Source organism: Perognathus longimembris, chromosome 27 (genome assembly GCF_023159225.1).
Source record: "Perognathus longimembris pacificus isolate PPM17 chromosome 27, ASM2315922v1, whole genome shotgun sequence".
NCBI classification, from domain to species: domain Eukaryota; kingdom Metazoa; phylum Chordata; class Mammalia; order Rodentia; family Heteromyidae; genus Perognathus; species Perognathus longimembris.
Genome location: NC_063187.1, coordinates 7,729,665 through 7,749,159, shown reverse-complemented (window position 1 = coordinate 7,749,159; position 19,495 = coordinate 7,729,665). Strand labels below are relative to the sequence as shown.

Here is a 19,495-nt window from a genome sequence, read left to right as displayed (position 1 = left end):
AATAGAAAAAGAACTAACACGTGTAGTATGATTTGAGATAGTATATATATTTCATGACCAATTAGAAGATGATACTTTTTGTTCCATACTATACTGCCATACGGGTTAAAAGTTCTCTTTCACTTTAATTTCAAAAACACTTTTGCTTTTATTCTTAAATGTTATCTATATATAGTGCACTGTTTCATTTCTCAGTGAATTAGATTGGAAAGCCACCAGTTTTGTGCTTGAGATTACAGGGCTCCCCCCCTCTCCAGATTTGATTCATCATAAATCTGAAACCGTTTGGGTCCCATCAATAAAAATCTAGCCTCTCCCAAGGTTAGGTCCCACATACAAATCTTATGTGTCACATCTATTTATGTTCTTTTGTGTATATGTGTGTGCCAGTCCTGGGACTTGAATTCCAGGCCTCAGCACCTTGAGACTTTGTGCTCAATCAAGACTAGTGCTCTACTATTTGAGCCATAGGCTCCACTTCCAGCTTTTTGCTGATGAATTAGACATGAGAGTCTCACAGACAGGATTTCCTTGACCCCGGCTGGCTCTTAACCATGGTCCTCAGATCCCAGCCTCCTGAATAGCTAGGATTGCAGGTATGAGCTACCAGCACCAGCCTCTATTTCTATGATTGTTTCCCTACTCTTCTTCTCTCCCGCGCACCTCTACCCTCCCCCCCCCCCCCCCCCGTTTTCTTGTCAGTCCTGGGGCTTGAACTCAGGGCCTGAGCCCTGTCCCTGGCGTCTTTTTGCTCAGGCTAGCACTCTGCCACCTGAGCCACAATGCCACTTCCAGCTTTTTGTTGTTGTTGTATACATGTAATGCTGAGGAATCTAATCTCACATATGCGAGGCAAGCACTCTACCACTAGGCTATAGTCCTAGCTCCCCTGCTCTTCTCTGTAGTCCTCATTACACCAACAAACAGCAACTGTTCATTATTACGGCTCAATTAAGGAAAGTACATGGTCTTGAAATCTTGAGTGTTCATCTAATAAAAATTCCCATAAAAGTCTTAAAAGTGAAAAGTCTAAACAACTATTATTATCAGTGGTACCACAACAGATATACAGTACTTGGTGGGGCTGGCTTCCATTTTTAAATGTTTAAACATTTAAATATTTAAAAATACCCATGGGTATTTTTTAAAAAAATACCCAGGGTTCTGTAATATTGCCTACTGGCTTGGTCAGATGACAGTGAGGCCCCACAACCAATCAAGTCCCATACATTGTCTTTCCTGAACATTAGTTTTGTGATGTGCAACACTAAACCAAAGCAGACAACCAAAAACTTAAAATTGTTAGAACAAAGCCTTTAATATTAAAGACTGAAATCAATAAAACAAAAAAGGAACCTGGATAAAATAGAAGGCATAGAAAGGAACTGAAAACTTCAAGAAGGGCAGAGGGGGGAAAAAACTAAAAAGACCAAGTCTTTTATATGTAAAACATACTATTTAAAAAGTTCTCTTGGAAGGTTAAAAAAAAATACCATGACAAATATAAAATTTGGGGGAAATGTAGGAACATGGCTTAGTGGTAGAGTGCTTGCCTAGCATGCATGAAGCCCTGGCTTCGATTCCTCAGTACCACATAAACAGATAGCCAAAAGTGGCCCTGTGGCTCAAATCGTAGAGTGCTACCCTTTGAGCACAAAGAAGCTCAGGGACAGTGCCCAGGACTGGCAAAAATAACTAAATAAAATTCAGTCACATGGGAAAGCCAAAATTTCCAAGGGGAAACCTCATAGAAAACAGAACTAAAGAACAGGAGAAAAGATTAAAACTTAGGATTTAAAAAGCATACAAGTACTCCAGAGGAACTACCAGTCATGTAACAGGAGTTAGGGAAAATCCTCAAAACTAGTGGCTAGTGGGTTTCCACACATTAACAGCCACAGTGAAAAGAAGCGACTCAGTGAAAGAGGATTACTTGCCACATACCGAGTGCCAGAGTCAATTCCTGGTACCAGCAAAACAAACAAAAAACACAAGATACTCACAATCATATGAAAAGTAAATTCTTTTTTAAAAAATTTATTATTTTGCCAGTCCTGGGGCTTGGACAATGGGCCTGGGTACTGTCCCTGAGCTCCTTTGCTCAAGGCTAGGGCTCTACTACTTGAGCTACAACTCCACTTCCAGCTTTTTGTGGTTAGTTGGAGATAGCAGGATCACAGGCTTTGCTACCCAGCTGGCTAGAAACCACCATCTTCAGATCTCAGTCTCGAGTCGTGTGGATTACAGGCAGGAGCTACCATGGCCTAAACTTAAATATTTTTAATTGAAAACACACACACACACACACACACACACACACACACACACCTAGGCTGAAGATAATACATCCAATGAAAACGTACTGAAATTTTGCCAGTGTTACTTTTGGATGACAGCAATATTGCTAGTCATTTCCTTTCAATTTCTGGATCATCCAAACTATATGTAAGGAGCTATCAAAACTCTCCCAATGAAACCTTTAAATAATGTCTTCTGCAATTGGAAGCTGAAACGAGGATGAGAACTTGAGACAAAAACTTCATCTATGCCTAATGTTATATAGAAGGACTATATAGTCTTTTGGTACTGACACTGGATTTTGCCAGCAAATTTTCACCAGCTTCTTGGGATGGTATAAAAAGGTTAAGACCAGTTTAACAAGGTTTTAGCATTTTAAAAATTTAACAGACTTCATGTTAATTGTCTAATAACAGCAGCCATTAGCAAATTCATTATTGAGTACTTTGTTGAAATACTGCTATCAATTGAAATGTGTAAAACAAGACTAGATTCTGATGATTTAAGAGGGAAAAAAAACAGTGCACTGCCTTTATAATTTAACATTGAAATGACATTTGGATATACTAGGTTAAGGAAGATATGCAATTAAAATGTATCCCATCCATTTTGGTACAGATTGGGGCTTGAACTCGGGGCCTGGATGCTCTCTCTGAGGCTCTTCAGCACAAGGCTAGCACTCTACCACTTATGAGTCACCGTGCCACTTCGTTTTCTGGTAGTTCATTGGAGATAAGACTCTCACTGACTTTCCTGCCCAAGCTGGCTTTTGAACTGCAATCCTCAGAGCTCAGCCTCCTGAGTAGCCTGGATTACAGGTGTGAGCCACCGGTGCTTGGCTCATCTACTTTCTTAGGAAACATAAAGACAGCATCCAGGCCTTGAGTTCCCCATAGCTGACAAAATAACAAAGAACTACCTGCATATGGTGGCACATGCCTGGCACTCAGGGAAACTGAGAGGAGGACTGAGTTCAAGGCTAACCTGGGCTACAAAGTCAGATCTTGTCTCCCATCACTTTCTCCTTAGCTTTCAATTTGACTGCTGGATCCCAATTAATTTTGTAGACTTGGGATGCCCAGGGTGATATAGTCAAGGATACACAACCAGAGTTATCTATTCAGTGATATACCACTATGCCCTCTTGTTAAGAATGGACCTTAAAAACATTATTCCAGGGCTGGGGATATAGCCTAGTGGCAAGAGTGCCTGCCTCGGATACACGAGGCCCTAGGTTCGATTCCCCAGCACCACATATACAGAAAACGGCCAGAAGCGGCGCTGTGGCTCAAGTGGCAGAGTGCTAGCCTTGAGCGGGAAGAAGCCAGGGACAGTGCTCAGGCCCTGAGTCCAAGGCCCAGGACTGGCCAAAAACAAACAAACAAACAAAAAAAAACATTATTCCACCAACAGTTCCTCTGACTTCACCATTATCTATAAAGCAGCCATGACAGCATGTTGTAAATGGGCTATAGGTGTGGGTGTGGCTCAGTGCTAGCATGTTTGCAAAGCATTCATGAGGCCTTGGGGTCCATCTACAGCACTGCAAAAACAAGAAACACGGAGCTACTCTGTGACTCAAGCCTGTACTACTAGCTACTAGGAAGGTAGAGATCATGGGACTGCAGTTCAAAGATAGCACAGACATAAAAAAAAAAGTCTTCACGAGACCTCATTTCATCCAATGGCGAAACACAGTGACACATGCCTATTATCCCTGCAGTCCAGGCCAACTGGACATAAATCAAGGCCCTTCACTACTATGAGAAGTATTTCATAAAACTTGTGGGGTATGTATATGTATGTTGGGTCAGGATATAAAATGTACTTCTTAGAAAGGTTCTCGTTCGGGGCTGGGGATACGGCCTAGTGGCAAGAGTGCTCGCCTCGTATACATGAAGCTCTGGGTTCGATTCCTCAGCACAACATATATAGAAAAAGCCAGAAGTGGCGCTGTGGCTCAAGTGGTAGAGTGCTAGCCTTGAGCAAAAGAAGTCAGGGACAGTGCTCAGGCCCTGAGTCCAAGCTCCAGGACTGGAAAAAAAAAAGAAAAGAAAGGTTCTCATTCATGAAAAGTTTGAAATCTACTGCAGTCATCTGCACTGTACGTTCAATCACTAAAAAGCCATTACAGGAATCAGACTGTATCAAACTAAAAAGATCCTATTTTGTAGTTGTGAAAGAACTAAAAACAAGTATTTATAATGCCAAATCCTACAGCTGATTGATCTTTCAACTCTCTTCACTGGTTTTTAGTAAAGCCAGACTTATTAGTGTAAGACAACAGACTTACCCAGTCTTTCTTCCACAGTTTACACTAGAACCAAGCCTCCTGGGCTAATTCTCTTTAAGCTAAATTAGGCGGTAGAGAGTCCCATTAGCATTTAAATGTTAACTCTGAATCTCTTATTTTGGTTCTGATAACTAAAAGGAACTGCATCTTAATACATATGACCATTTCCTCAAGTGCTATTCTATCAGATTAATGACCTTGCCAGGCCTCTCGTTAAAAGCTTTTTCTGGCTAGTTACTTAGCACTTAGCTTTTTATGGCACTTTTCTTTTCCCATTGTGCTCAGTAGTGCATGCAGCACACTACATTTAGGAATGCATTACACTTGGTTTGGGAACAGACAGCCATGGCCACAATACAGCTAAAATTTCCTAAGTCTCTATATTCCATCCAAATTTAGAAGCAAATTACTACAAATCTAATTCAAAAGATGACGTTTTGTGATCCGTATACCTACTAAAAAATTATAAACACTGTTGATTTTATTGGTATATATTAAATTGAATAGTAAGAGATTTTTCATTTTAACATATACATACAAATTAAAATATTATAAGGTTTCATACAAAACAGTAAAATCTTCCAAGTACTTATGCAAAATACCTGATGTCCACCTATTAATAAATCTTTACCAATAACTGAATCAGTAAGAAAAGAAACATGTAAAGATTGAAGTTAAAATTGAATTAGATAAGGCAGGTAACTCCTGGCTCACATCTATCATCCTAGCTAGTTAGAAGGTTGACAATGTAGGATTTCAGTTTATACCTAGCCCTATCAGAAAAGTTCACAAGATTGTCTCCAAAATAAATATTTATAGAAATGAACTCCAGGAAATGGAAACAAGAGAATTTTTTTTTTTGCTTTTTTGGTTTTTTTTTTTTTTTCTTCCCAGTCCTGGGCCTTGGACTCAGGGCCTGAGCACTGTCCCTGGCTTCTTTTTGCTCAAGGCTAGCACTCTACCACTTGAGCCACAGAACCACTTCTGGCTTTTTCTGTATATGTGGTGCTGAAGAATCGAACCCAGGGCTTTATGTATATCAGGCAAGCATTCTTGCCACTAGGCCACATTCCCAGCCCCGAGGTTTTTTTCTTTAAAAAAAAAAAAAAAGGCAAAAATCAGAAGCAGGATTAAAGGTATGGCTCAAGTAGTAGAGAAAGTATCAGGCAAGCAAGGGTGAGTCGCTGAGTTTAAACTGGTACTGACAGGAAAGAAAATAATAATAGTTAAATTAGATAAAGATGAACTCTCCTGGGAATGTGGCCTAGAGGTAGAGCGCTTGCCTCACATGCATGAAGCCCTGGGTTTGATTCCTCAGCACCACATATACAGAAAAAGCCACAAGTGGCACTGTGGCTCAAGTGTTAAGAGTGCTATCCTTGAGCAAAAAGAAGCCAGGGACAGTGCTCAGGCCCTGAGTCCAAGGCCCAGGACTGGCAAAAAAAAAAAAAAGATGAGCTCTCCACACAGAGTCTTATCACGAAGACTTATTAACATACTCCCTCTTTCCTAATATTAATAAACTTGTATTAGATGCAAAGAGCTCAAACTGGCTCCAATTAAGTTTTATAAAGAACATTAACTATTTACCCTTTAATAATTCCATTCATAATTACTAATGAAATTCTAATTTAAATGACCTGCTTAACATTGAGAACAGATACTAGGCCTGGTAATGATTAAGCTTATTAATGAAGTACACATTAATTTTAAATAAATGCAAGGGAAGCCAATTCAGATATAATAAAATAAGTATAAAATAAAAAATAAAAATAATCAGATGTAATACAATAAAATAAAAAGAAAAATGTCATTTAATTTCTCAAACCTGCAGTATATAGAATCATAGACTTTTTTTTTGGGGGGGGGCAGTCCTGGGGCTTGAACTCAGGGCCTGAGCACTGTCCCGGGCTTCTTTTTGCTCAAGGCTAGCACTCTGCCACTTGAGCCACAGCGCCACTTCTGGCCGTTTTCTGTATATGTGGTGCTTGAGAATCGAACCCAGGGCTTCATATATACAAGGCAAGCTCTCTTGCCACTAGACCATATTCCCAGCCCTCATAGACTTTTTTTTAATTCAGAAAAATAAGGGAAAGAACAAGTGTGAAGTGTGTATGTTTATATTAAGCTTACTGCAAAATAAACCTAAACTCCCTTCCCAAAATAATGTAATTCTAAATCTGAAAGCAAATTCCACTCACAATCAAATATAAGGACCACTAAGGTTCACACATTCATTTTTCTAAAAAATAATTGAGCCCAATGGCATAAGCCCTATTAACCTGAGCACTTAAGTGGCTAAGGCATGACAAGCTGTTTTGTTTTGTTTGTTTGTTTATTTCTCTACCATTTGTCTTGTATATAAGTTTATTTGATTTGGGGAGTAGAGAGGGAAGCACAGAAATGGTGGGACAAAGGGTAAACCAATTCACTAGTGAACCCCAGTAGACACGATGTTGGAAATACAACTTGTTCGTAAGTGAAGTCAGGAGGAGAGAAACTGGGATATTGAGGGAGCGATACTGTTCAAAAAGAAATGCACTCATTACTTGATTTACGTAACTGTAACCCTTCATATAAAAGTGTTTTTGAAATTCACTCCAAGAAAAGGAGAAAAAATATGTTTTTTAGTTGCAAAAAAAAAATAAAAAAGAGCTAAGGCCTGGGAGTTCTGAGTTTCAGAACAGCCTTAGCTACCTAACATGCCTGTCTTTAAAAATAAAAGGAAGCTGAGCACCAGTGACCCATGCCTATCATCCTAGCTACTTAGGAGGCTGAGATCTTAGAATCATGGTCGAAAGCCAGCCCAGGTAGAAAAGTCCATGACACTCTTATCTCCAATAAAGTACCATAAACGCCAGAATGTGGCTCAAGTGGCAGAGTGTTGGTCTTGAGCACAAAAGCTCAGGGACAGGGCCCAGGACAGGGCCCAGGCCTTGAGTTCAAGCCACAGGATCAGCTAAAACATAAGTAAATAAAAGGAAAAGGTTACTTGAAGTCTTAGAGAATAGACAGTACGATCACTATCAGGAAAAATAATCAGTGGTTATTTTAAGAGAAAAATACTAGCCCTTGAACTAAAAAGACAAAATAAAACAAAATCCAGACTTTATTACCTACTTTTAGCAGTGACTGTCTTTATGTATGTGCCAGTCCTGGGGCCTGAACTCAGGGCCTAGACATACTGGTCATAAGCTTTTGTGCTCAAGGCTAGTGCTCTACCAGCCACAACTCCACTTCTGGCTTTGCTGGTTAATTTGAGGTAAGAGTCTCAAGGACTTTCCAGCCTGCCTCAATCCTCAGATCTATATCCCCCAGGTTATTTTATTTTACTTGTTTGCTGGTCCTGGGCCTTAAACTCTGGGCCTGGGTGCTGTCCCTAAACTCCTTTTTGCTCAAGGCTAACATTCTACCATTTTGAGCCACAGCTCCACTTCCAGTTTTTGAGTGGCTAATTGCAGATAAGAGTCGCTCAGACTTTCCTGCCCAGGCTGGCTTCAAACCACAAACCTCAGATCTCAAGCTCCTGAGTAGCTAGGATTATAGGCAGGAGCCACCAGTGCCCAGCCCCTGCCTCATTTTTATAGAAGTAAAAAAATTCTGGGCTGGGCATGGTGACTCACATCTATAATCCTAGTTACCAGAGAGGCAGAGATCAGGAAGACCAAGGTTCAAAGCCAGCCTGGGCAAAATATCAATGAAGCCCTCCTATCTCGGCAAAGAAGCAGGGAGTAGTAGCTTGTATAGAGAGAGGTAGGGATGACCAGCACCAGGCTATACTAATTCTGATCTTATAATAAATTATAAATTGTCAATCAAGATATAAAATTATAAACACAGCATGGCACTGGTGGCTCACGCCTGTAATCCTAACTACTTATAAGGTTTAAGGAAAAGGCTAGGCTGAGCTTGGTACGGTGCCTCATGCCTGAAATCCTAGCTACTTCAGGAGCCCATGACACTATTATCCTCAATTAGCCACCAAAAGGCTTGGAAGTGTGGTTCAAGTGGTAGAATGGCTCCTGGAGCAAAAAAGCCAAGCAAAAGCATGAAGCCCTGAGTTCAAGTCTCAGTATCTGCACACACACAAAAAATTTTTAATGTGGCTCAGGTGGTAGAGTACCAGGTAGAGTACAGAGCAGGCTCTGAGTTCAAACTCCAACACCAGCAAAAATAAAGAAAAAAAATACAAAAACAAGATGCATGCACATCTATGGTCCTAACAGGAGAGGGGTTCCATAAGGACAGTGCTTTTTCTCTGTTTGCCACCTAAGATAGTGCAGCATTACACACGTAGCAATTCAGTAAATATTCGTTGAAAAAAAAAAAAAAAACTCGGGCTGGGGATATAGCCTAGTGGCAAGAGTGCCTGCCTCGGATACACGAGGCCCTAGGTTCGATTCCCCAGCACCACATATACAGAAAACGGCCAGAAGCGGCGCTGTGGCTCAAGTGGCAGAGTGCTAGCCTTGAGCGGGAAGAAGCCAGGGACAGTGCTCAGGCCCTGAATCCAAGGCCCAGGACTGGCCAAAAAATAAATAAATAAATAAATAAATAAATAAATAAAACTCATTATGGGAGGAGGAAGAGACTACTCAAAAGAAACATTCCAAAGTGAGGTATCAGCACTGTGATTTAGGGATGGGACTTTAGTGGGGTTTTCTTTGGGTGGTGTTAGTTTTTTAGTATGTCTCTGAGTACCTATTGCTTCTTATGGAAAAAACTGAAGTTTTTCAAATAATTTTTTCAAGAAGTAATTCAACTGAAATGCATTGAGAGTTTCCTATATTTTCAAAACACCTTGAGTATGCTCTGGAGTAGACTTAACTAAAAAGTTAAATAAAGGAAGTAGTCTTAAGTTATCTTGAGTGGGTAGGAAATGGAAAAAACATACTAAGCTGACCCTCCCCCCATAGCTGAGTCAATATAAAACAATAAACTTCCTCAAACAATTTTCTATGTACTTTCAATGTTATTAAGGCCCCTAACAGTTGGCTTTTACAAACCTCTGAATCACCCAGCAACGTTGCTTTAATATATACATATAATTTTTTTAATTTTTTTTTTACTTTTGGCCAGTCCCAGGGCTTGATCTCTGAGCCCAGTTGCTGTCCCCAGACAGGGTTAGTACCCTACCACTTGAACCACAGTGCCACTTTCAACTTTTTCTGTGAGGAATTGGAGATAAAAGAGTCTCACAGACTTTCCCACCGGGCTGACTTCAAAACATGATCCTCAGATCTCAGCCTCCTGAGTAGCTAGGACTACAGGTGTGAGCCACTGGCACCAAGCCAAAAAAATATTTGATTTAAAGTTTTCTGATCAATGCCTGAAATGACCTGAGAAGCAATAAATTAACATTCTTGCAAATCTTTGAATAAAAGCTTAAAGTGAAAAACAAAAATTAGCTTGATAATATAACCATAACTTTTGAATATGTTTAAAGTGATAAAGTACATCAATAATCAATTCTCAGACTTAGGGGTTTTTTGTTGTTGTTTGTTTTCCAGTTCTGAGGCTTGGATTCAGCCTGAGCACTGCCCCCAGCTTCTTTTCACTCAAGGCTAACACTTTACCGCTTGAGCCACAGCGCCACTTCCGGCTTTTTCTATTTATGTGGTGATGAGGAATCGAACCCAGGGCTTCATGAATGCAAGGCAAGCACTCTTGCCACTAGGCCACATTCCCAGCCTACCGCTAAGCCATATTTCCAGCCCCTCAGACTTAGTTTTAACTAAATATTTGCAGTTGGGTGCCAAATGTCTTAATTTTCTCTGAAAATTCAATGAATACCAAGAATTCTAGTGTTATGCATTTTTACCTTTATGATCAAAATGTAAGCAATAAAACTTGAATTCATAATTGCATGTGCCTAAGCCACAAAGCATCAAAAGTAATTGCAGCTCACAAGTAGCTCACACTTGTAGTCCTAGCTACTCAGGAGACTGAAACAGGAGGATCTAAATTTAAGGCCAGTTCAGGGAAGAAATGTTTGTGAGAATTCATTTCTAATTATCTAGCAAAAAGTAGCATTGGAAGCAGGGCTCAAGTGGTAGTGGTCCCACCATGATCAAGCAAGCCAAGCAAGGGTAGAAGACACTGAGCTAAAACCCCAGAATCAGCTGAAGTTAAATTTTTTTAAGTTATGCTAACATATACCATTTTATCAAAAAATCTCTTTTATCATGGCAAATGGCTTTTCTATCAAATTATGACCTGACACAGCATAGAGTATCACAACTATGTATACACAGTTATGCACTAGTTATTCTTACAGTATCCAAATATATTTTTTCCCTAAAAACTCAAATTTCTACTTGAGAAAATGCTTCTGCTGTGTGGTAAAACAGGCAAACTCTATCTCCATACACTATGATCACAACTAGAAAGACGCTTTCCTATATATTATACACAATAATATGTTATTTTCTATATATTTAATAAAACCATACTATAAGCTCATTATGAAATGAGAATGCTAATAGCAAAGAACAGGTGATAAGGAATCTGAAAGCCCCAATGACATCACATTTGACCCCACTGTCTTCTGCTAAGAACAGAAAAAAACAGAAGTTTGAGTTTTGCTTCATGATTTATCAAGAATAAATATAAGCCAGGCACTGGTGGCTCACACCTGTAATACTAGCTACTCAGGAGGCTAAGACCCGAAGACTGAGGTTTGAAGCCAGCCTGGGCAGAAAGGCCATGAGACTCCAATTAACCACCTCAAGCGGAGACTCCAAGTAATAACCAACTGGAAGTGGAGCTGTGGCTCAAAGCGATAGAGTACTACCCTTGAGCAAAAGAGAGCTCAGGGGGGCTGGGAATATGGCCTAGTGGCAAGAGAGCTCGCCTCGTATACATGAAGCCCTGAGTTCGATTCTCCAGCACCACATATCTAGAAAATGGCCAGAAGTGGCGCTGTGGCTCAAGTGGCAGAGTGCTAGCCTTGAACAAAAAGGAAGCCAGGGACAGTGCTCAGGCCCTGAGTCCAAGCCCCAGGACTGGCAAAAGAAAAAAAAAAAAAAAGAGAGCTCAGGGACAGGCCCCACGATTACCAAAAAAAGAAGTGCAAACAAATCAACATATTCAGATATTCTCAAAAGGACTTAAGTAAGATACTGTCCCATTATAGTTCATAATCCTATGTCATGCAGAAATACACTGAAAGCTACTGAAAAAGCAGGCGAGAATGGGGTCAGGAAGCATAAGAAGGGGTAAATTTGAGGGAAGTGAACCACATGCATGTGTGTGATACCATGGTGTGCCAGGCTTTGTTGCACATTTGGCACACAGTAATTCATTTCATCTTAACAACACTTTAAAGTAGGTACTGGGGGGGGGGGGGGCCCTAAGAATTGAACCGTGTGTGTGTGTGTGAACCGTGTGTGTGTGTGTGAACCGTGTGTGTGTGTGTGTGTGTCCTGGGGCTTGAACTCGGGGCATGGGTGCTACTCCTAAACATTTCTGCTCCAAGCCTAGTACTCTCCACTTAAGCCACAGCTCCATGTCTGGCTTTTTGCTGGTTAATAAAAAGTCTCGTGAACATTCCTGCTGTAAATGGCTCCAAGCCACAACCCTCAGATCTCGGCCTCCTAACTGGCCTGGATTATAGGCATAAGCCACTGGTACACAGCTTTAAAGTAGGTCCTCTTTTACACCCATTTTACAGACAGGAAATTGTGACACATAACTTGCCCTCAAGTGCCACAATCAATCATGTAGCAGTCAGGACTGGAATCCAGGCATTCTAGTTCTTAACTATGTTTTATTGCAGAAAAGTGACCTCTTTAAACCTACACTGAAATCACACTGAGCCTCGCCTACTTCTGAAAGACTAGATTTGTGCAATGTTAAAACAATATAGATATAATTATATAAAATATAAATTCAATTTTAAGGAACCAGCAGAAACCTTCTAAGTACAATCATTGTTATTTCATGTACACTAACATTTTAGTGAAAGTTTAAGCATTATCTTGCAGCTTTTCCAGTTTTATCAAGAGAGAGAGCGAGAGCGAGAGAGAGAGAGAGCACCCACACAAGAGAGCCAGCAAGCACAAGCATGCACTGGGTGCTGATGGCTCATGTCTGTACTTCTAGCTACTCAGGAGGCTGAGATCTAAGGACTGGGGTTCAAACCCAGTCCTGGCAGCAAAGTCTGTGAGATTCTTATCTGCAATAAACTACTAAAAGCTGAAGTGAAGCTGTGGCTCAAGTGGTAGAGCACTAGTCTTGAACAAAGTTTAGGGATAGCGCTCAGGCCCTGAGTTCAAGCCCCAAGACAGAGACAGGGAACTGGGACAGGGATGGACATGGACACGGACACACACATACACGTTCAAGCGACCAGAAAAGTCATATAACAGCTATAGGATGATTTCAGTCAATGGGAGCCCAATTTTAAGTAAATAATTTCCACAGGACTGAACTAGGATGCATTTCAAATGACCAGTCTTGTACTGAAATTTCAATCTCGAGAAATGAATTCAGTCACCAAGCAACAGTGGATTCTTAATTTGGTTTTTGCACACAAACACCTGTTTACAAGTTCTTGCACTAGTAACAACTATATTACTGTGGGACAGATATAAAGGATAAAAAGAAATAAATAAAACCCTAAGATTATATGAGAACTTACATCATTTTTGAAAGTCAATTCCCAGCTCTCAGTAACACATTTCATTCAGCCATAAATCTACATACTTTAAACCCAATTTTTAGCCAAAATCATCCTGTTAATTGTTCTTTCCCATTTAAAAGGGACAAAGGATTACTCCAAAGAAATCATCCACCACTCTTTAATTTGCACAGCAGCTACCTTTATCTCAATGTAAAGGGATGATCTAAATTTTGCCCATGCTTTTAATCAATGACTGAGGACTTAAAAATTACTGCAAAAAGTAATCCCTGAAGTTTAGTTACTGGGAAAGTTTCTACAAATTCACATCCTAAAAAAAAAAATAAAGATTATATAGTACAAACTTAGAAATGGAAAAAATCTTCAATCTAAAAATGGGGAGATTCAGTTCAATGAATTATTTAAGACTCTAGCAAAGGAAGAATTTCTGCTTCTGAGTCACACAACCACATCCCATTCCTGCAGCACTGCTAAACTTTATATAAAACATCAGTATCATACACTTGAAGATCAAGCCTTAGCTTAGCCAGAAACAAACACGGGCTCTAAATTGTAACCTAAACAAAAATTATGATTTGACCTCACCTTTCAGGTAGAACTAGAAACAAACTTAACAGTATATAATGTAAGAAGTCAACTCATTACATACAGGCAACCTAAGAGAAAAGTGTTCAAAAGAAAATACATCAGCCAGGCTTCCGTGGCTCATTCCTGTAACCCTAGCTACTCAGGAGGCTGAAAACTGAGGATCAGCCAGGGCAAGTAAGTCCAAGAGACTCTCATCTCCCATTAAACACTGAAGAGCCAGAAATGGAGCTATGGCTCAAAGGGGTACAGCACTAGCCTTGAGCAAAAATAAGCTCAGGGACAACACCCAAGTCCTAGACGTTCAAGCCCCAGGAGGGGCACCTCCCCCCCCAAAAAAAATTCCTAAATCTCTGTGTAAATGTTTGCTTTAAAAAATGTATTGTTATTATAAAAGTGATACACAGAGGAGCTACAGTTACATAAGTCAGGTAGAGTACTTACAAATATTCTCTTAAAGCAAATTATATTCTTTAAAAAACAAGCTCCTACCCCCCAGAAAAGTAATGCAAACCTTACAGCAACAGCCCAGCAATGACATTTTCTGACTGAGGCAGCTGGTTATTAAAATTAAGGCACACTCATGGCCTAATAATTCAAGCAAAGAAATCTGACTTAAGGCTTATCAGTTAGTTATTACTTAAGATCCTGGGGTATCAAAGTTTTAAGTAAGTATTATTTATTAAAAACTAATGCTTGTTTTCCTAGAGTCACATACCATAACTAAAAATAAGGTTCACAGACAGCAGCTTGATTTGTAGACCAGTCACCAGTCACTCCTTCCTCAAAATCTATCCATGTCCTCATCTGAAGTGATAAGATCAACTCACAAAACAAGCCTGCCACACCCCATTATTAGAGGACTGCATTTCTCTACAATTCCAACACCCACTATACTTCTATGCCAAAATACTACTGCTTCACTTGAGAAATTACTAACTGGCCATCTACTGGACTACAACTGCTCTGAATATTAACCAAACTTAGATCTACTCACTTCAAATTTTGTTCTTTGTCAACCTAAGCAGGTTATGTATATGCTTAGGTATATGCTCTACAATTTTAAGTTCTTTATCAAACAAGTATTTGGGGAAGGTAACATACAGTTTCTTCTTTAATATTAAGATTTGTTTGTTACGTGCTGGACCTGGGGCTTGAACTCAGGGCCTGGGCACTATTCCCTAAGTTTATTCAAGGCTGGTGCTCTACCACTTGAACCACAGCTCCACTGATGGCTTTTTGGGTAATTAATGGGAGGTAGGAGTTCTCGCAGACTTTTCTGCCTGGGCTGGCTTCACATGGTGATTGATCTTCAAATCTCAGCCTCTTGAACGCTAGAATTGCAAGAATGAGCCCTGGACTCCCGGCCACATTGAGCAGGGTATGATGGCACATACCGGAAATTCTAGTACCAAGAAAGTGGGAGCAGGAAAAGTTCAAGGCCAACCTGGTATGTAACACCCTGTCTCAAAACAAGAAAAAAACTAAAATTTGTAACTCAACAACTGAACACTTATAGAGAAATATGTATATTAAAAATACGCATTCAAAACCTGGCACTGGTGGCGTATGCCTGTAATACTAACTACTCAGAAGGGTGAGATCTGAGGATGGAGGTTCAAAGACAGCCAAAGTAGTAAAGTCTGTGAGCCTCCTCCAATTAATTGACAAGAAGCCAGAAGTAGAGCTGTGCCTCAAGTGGTAGAGCACTAGTCTTTAGTAAGCCCAGGGATAGCACTCAGGCCCTGAATTCAAGCACCAGGACTGGTATAAGAAGAAATATATGTTATATATGTATATATGTATATAGATAACATGTGTATGTCATGTCTACACACACACACACACACACACGCTAGTCATGGTGGCGCCTACTTGTAATCTCAGCTAGTGAGGATTGACAGCCAGCCAGCCCAGGCAAAAATTTAGAGATCTCATCTCAACAAGCTGCGCAAGGGTAACAACGGTCCACGTCTGTAACTCCAGCAATTCAGGAGTTTAAGTCGGAGGATCTGGTCCAAGGCATGTTACTGCCTTAGCAGTAACATGACAAACCTACTTGAAAATTTACTAAAACAAAAGGGGGGATAAGCCTGTATTGAGTGACAGAGTACGTATCTAGCAATCACAAACCTCTCAGTTCAAACCCAGGTACCACCAAAAAATGAAAGCATACTTTCAGCAAAAAGAGATGATTTTCCCCCCTCGCAAAGCTTTAGCAACTTTTAGTCTTGTCCTTTAATCTGAATCCAAAGACAAAATTTGAGTGTACTACAAATGTCCTGGTCAAAAAAGTAAGTAAATAAAAATACTGGGCTGGGGATATGGCCTAGTGGCAAGAGTGCTTGCCTCTTATACATGAGGCCCTGGGTTCGATTCCCCAGGACCACATATACAGAAAATGGCTAGAAGTGGCGCTGTGGCTCAAGTGGCAGAGTGCTAGCCTTGAGCAAAGAGAAGCCAGGGACAGTGCTCAGGCCCTGAGTCCAAGCCCCAGGACTGGCAAAAAAAAAAAAAAAAAATACTGCCTAACTCTTGCTATAAAGAATCCTTGAGCTTCAATAAGTCGCGTTGGAAACAATTTTTTTATAATCACATTTTTAAAGCCACAATGAAAATTTTGTAGAAGCATGGACAAAAGACGCACGTTTCTTCTAAACCAGGTACCCCTCAGTGAGTTAGGGTTCATGTGGTAAACTGGCTTTAAAATACTCTTCAATGTACGCGTCTCCTCAGTTTGATCATGCCCAGGCCTACACAGACAAGAGGAGAGTCCAAAAAGACCAAACAGCTGTCATTTCTAAAACTAAGAAGCACATTCTACATATCAAAGGAAATAATTACCAGAGAAAATAGACAGTCTATAGAATGGAGACAATCCTTACTAGCAAGGGATTCATATCCTAAATTTATGAAGAGTTCAAAGAATTAAACACCAAAGAAACAAGTAACCCAGTTAATAAATGGCAAGTGAATTGAAGAGTTTTCAAAAGTACAAGTGCCAATAAAAAGCATGAAGTGTTCAAAAAAAAAAGAGAAAAGAAAACCAAAAATGTTCAATCTCTTTAGCAATAAGGAAAAGCAAATCAAAGCAGTAAGATTCCAACTGACCAGTCAGAATGGCTGTCTTCAAGATTAAAGCTGACAAGACTGGGGGCCTTTGGGGGAGAGGACCCTTACATACTAGTGTTGGGAATATAAATTAACCCAGTCACCAAGAAATCAGAAGAGAGGGTCCTCAAAAAACTAAAAATGGATGCTACAATTCTGTTATAGCACTTTTGGGCATACCAATCAGTGTACAAGGGAGATACATACTTGCACACCCATGTTCACTGCAGCACAATAGCCAAGTTATGGAAACAGCCACAACTTGCCATCAGCAGATGAAAATACTCTACATAGAGCATCAGGTCATAAACAAGAATGAAATTATATCATTTGCTAAAAAAAAATAACAGCTGGAAATCAGTCTTAGTAAAACCAGACTAAAAATATTGCATGTTTCCTTATGTGCAGAATCTAGATTTGTTTTTGTTTTTTTTTAAAGGCCAAAAACAGCCAGGTGCCTTGCAAGGGCTCATGCCTTGGCATCCTCATAAGGATGACATCTAACAATCCCCGTTCGAAACCCGCCCAGGCAGTAAAGTCTGTGAGACTCTTATCTCCCATGAACTGCCAGAGAACCAGAAGTGGCAAAGTGGCCTAAAGAGGTAAGAGTGTTATTAGCCTTGAACAAGAAGAGCTCAGGGACAGTTGTCCTGCTCTACCTGAGTTCAAACCCCAGGACTGATAAAAAATAAAGTAAAATAAAAGATCAGAAGCAAATCATTTGGGGGCTGGGAACCAGCAGCAGGTGGAAAGCAGAAAGAAGAAGGGTGGAGAAAGGATCATAAAGACACTGCATTCACATATAAATAGAACCCATTATTTAAAAAACTGTTGAGTAAAAAACAATAGGAAGTTTCAAGAAGGAGGGTACAAATAGGTCAAATCAAAAAAGAATAAATGATCAAAGTACTTCATGTGTATGTACTGAAACCACAATGCAACTCCACTTTGTACAATATACATTAATGAAATCAATTTTTGAAAAAGAAAAATTGGGAAGCTTAGACAAAGTTCTTGTTGTGATAGAAAACTTGAGCTTTTTGCATTATATTATTAGCTCCCAGACCATGAATTATTAGAATATTCCAGAGGATACAGAGAACATACAGAGAACATATCTAACATTCTGAAAAAGCTCAAAAATGAACTAACTGTAGTGGACAAAATTAATGCAAAGTACTCAATACTTCCTTGGTTCAAAAAAGAAATGTGTCTGCCCTACATCTTAAGTTTTTGAGCTTGACTGACCCATCGGAGGAAACATACAATTTGACAGATTAAAAAAAAAAAAAATTCGGTCAGGCTATGGGTGTGGCCTCGTGGTACCTACCATGCCTGCCGGGCAAGCTCCAACCCCAGTATTGGCCAGGGGAAAAAAAAAAATCTACGCCTTTCTAACTCCGAACCAGTATAAGATTAATGAGATTTTATCTCTTATTACCTTAGAAGTTTCATGTAAAGTAACATAAAAAAAAAACTAAGTACCTAAAGAGCTTGTTTTTTCAGTCTAATTCCACACGCTCACTTCCTTTCATACTGTTTAAAAGTACAAGTAAGAAGAAAAGAGTATTCATTCCCACTTGAGGGAAACCCAAGCATTTATCAAAGTGGATGGAAAAAGCTCAATTGATGAATGGCCGCGGAACCCGGACTGATCACTAGTGAATCTACATAGTGAATGGCTACATTCTTCTCACTTAGTTCTTCATGCAAATGCAAGGCACCCCAGGCACCCCTTTGCCTTCCCTTGAAACGGATCATCAAGAGGTTAAGTGTTAACTTACTAGTTCCTACATCCTTCAGTGACTTACTTCCCTATCCGGTTTGAGCTCATCCATTCTCCTGACCAGAACTGGTAATGGCAAGGTTCGTGTATCATGAAATAAATCCTGCCTCTACCCACGTCTGTGCTCAATTCCGCGGCAGCTCGACAGCCAAGCAGGAAGGGCAGCAACAAGTAGCCCCCGGGAAGCTGCTCAGACCTCGAACACACTCGTGCATCAGAAGATGACGTGCCCGCATTCACAAGGCGAAAGCCCCACCGACGTGACCCCTCTGGACGCTCCCGCAAAGTTTAGAGCCTTTCCCACCACGCTGAGACGAGGGTGCTAACTTCCCACCTTCCAGGGCACAGACCGAGCCCCGGGGAGCCCCGGGGAGCCGGCTCAGGTCCCGTGGCCACCATATGGCTCGGGCATCGCGGGCCACGGTCACGCACGGCAGACACGCGCGCTACCGGACCCTCCCCCCGCCCCGTCCCAAGACGCCTAGCCCGGGGAAAGGGGCTTCTTCCTCCTCGGGGTTTCCTTGTTTTGTTTCTGTGTGTAACAGGGCCATCTACCTATCTACACCGCAGCCCGGGCTGGCCCCACCGCCTCGGCCGGGCTGGGACACGAAATGCCTGGCGCTGCCGTCCAACAGCCCGAAGTTGGAAAACTTAAGCCAAACCAGCCTGAGCACGGTGGGAAGCCGGGGTTCGAACCCAGGGGGCCGGGCCCTCGCGGGCGGGCGGCGCTTTCTCCTCACGCCGACACCGGTCCACTCGGAGGCCCGGGGCCCCCGCAGCC

At 40.9% G+C, this 19,495-nt stretch overlaps 1 protein-coding gene across 1 annotated transcript in view; it reads right to left on the bottom strand.

Annotated features, from left to right (window-relative positions):
- Positions 1 to 19,495, bottom strand: part of Wnk1 (WNK lysine deficient protein kinase 1) — an 84,251-nt gene that overhangs the window by 62,889 nt on the left and 1,867 nt on the right.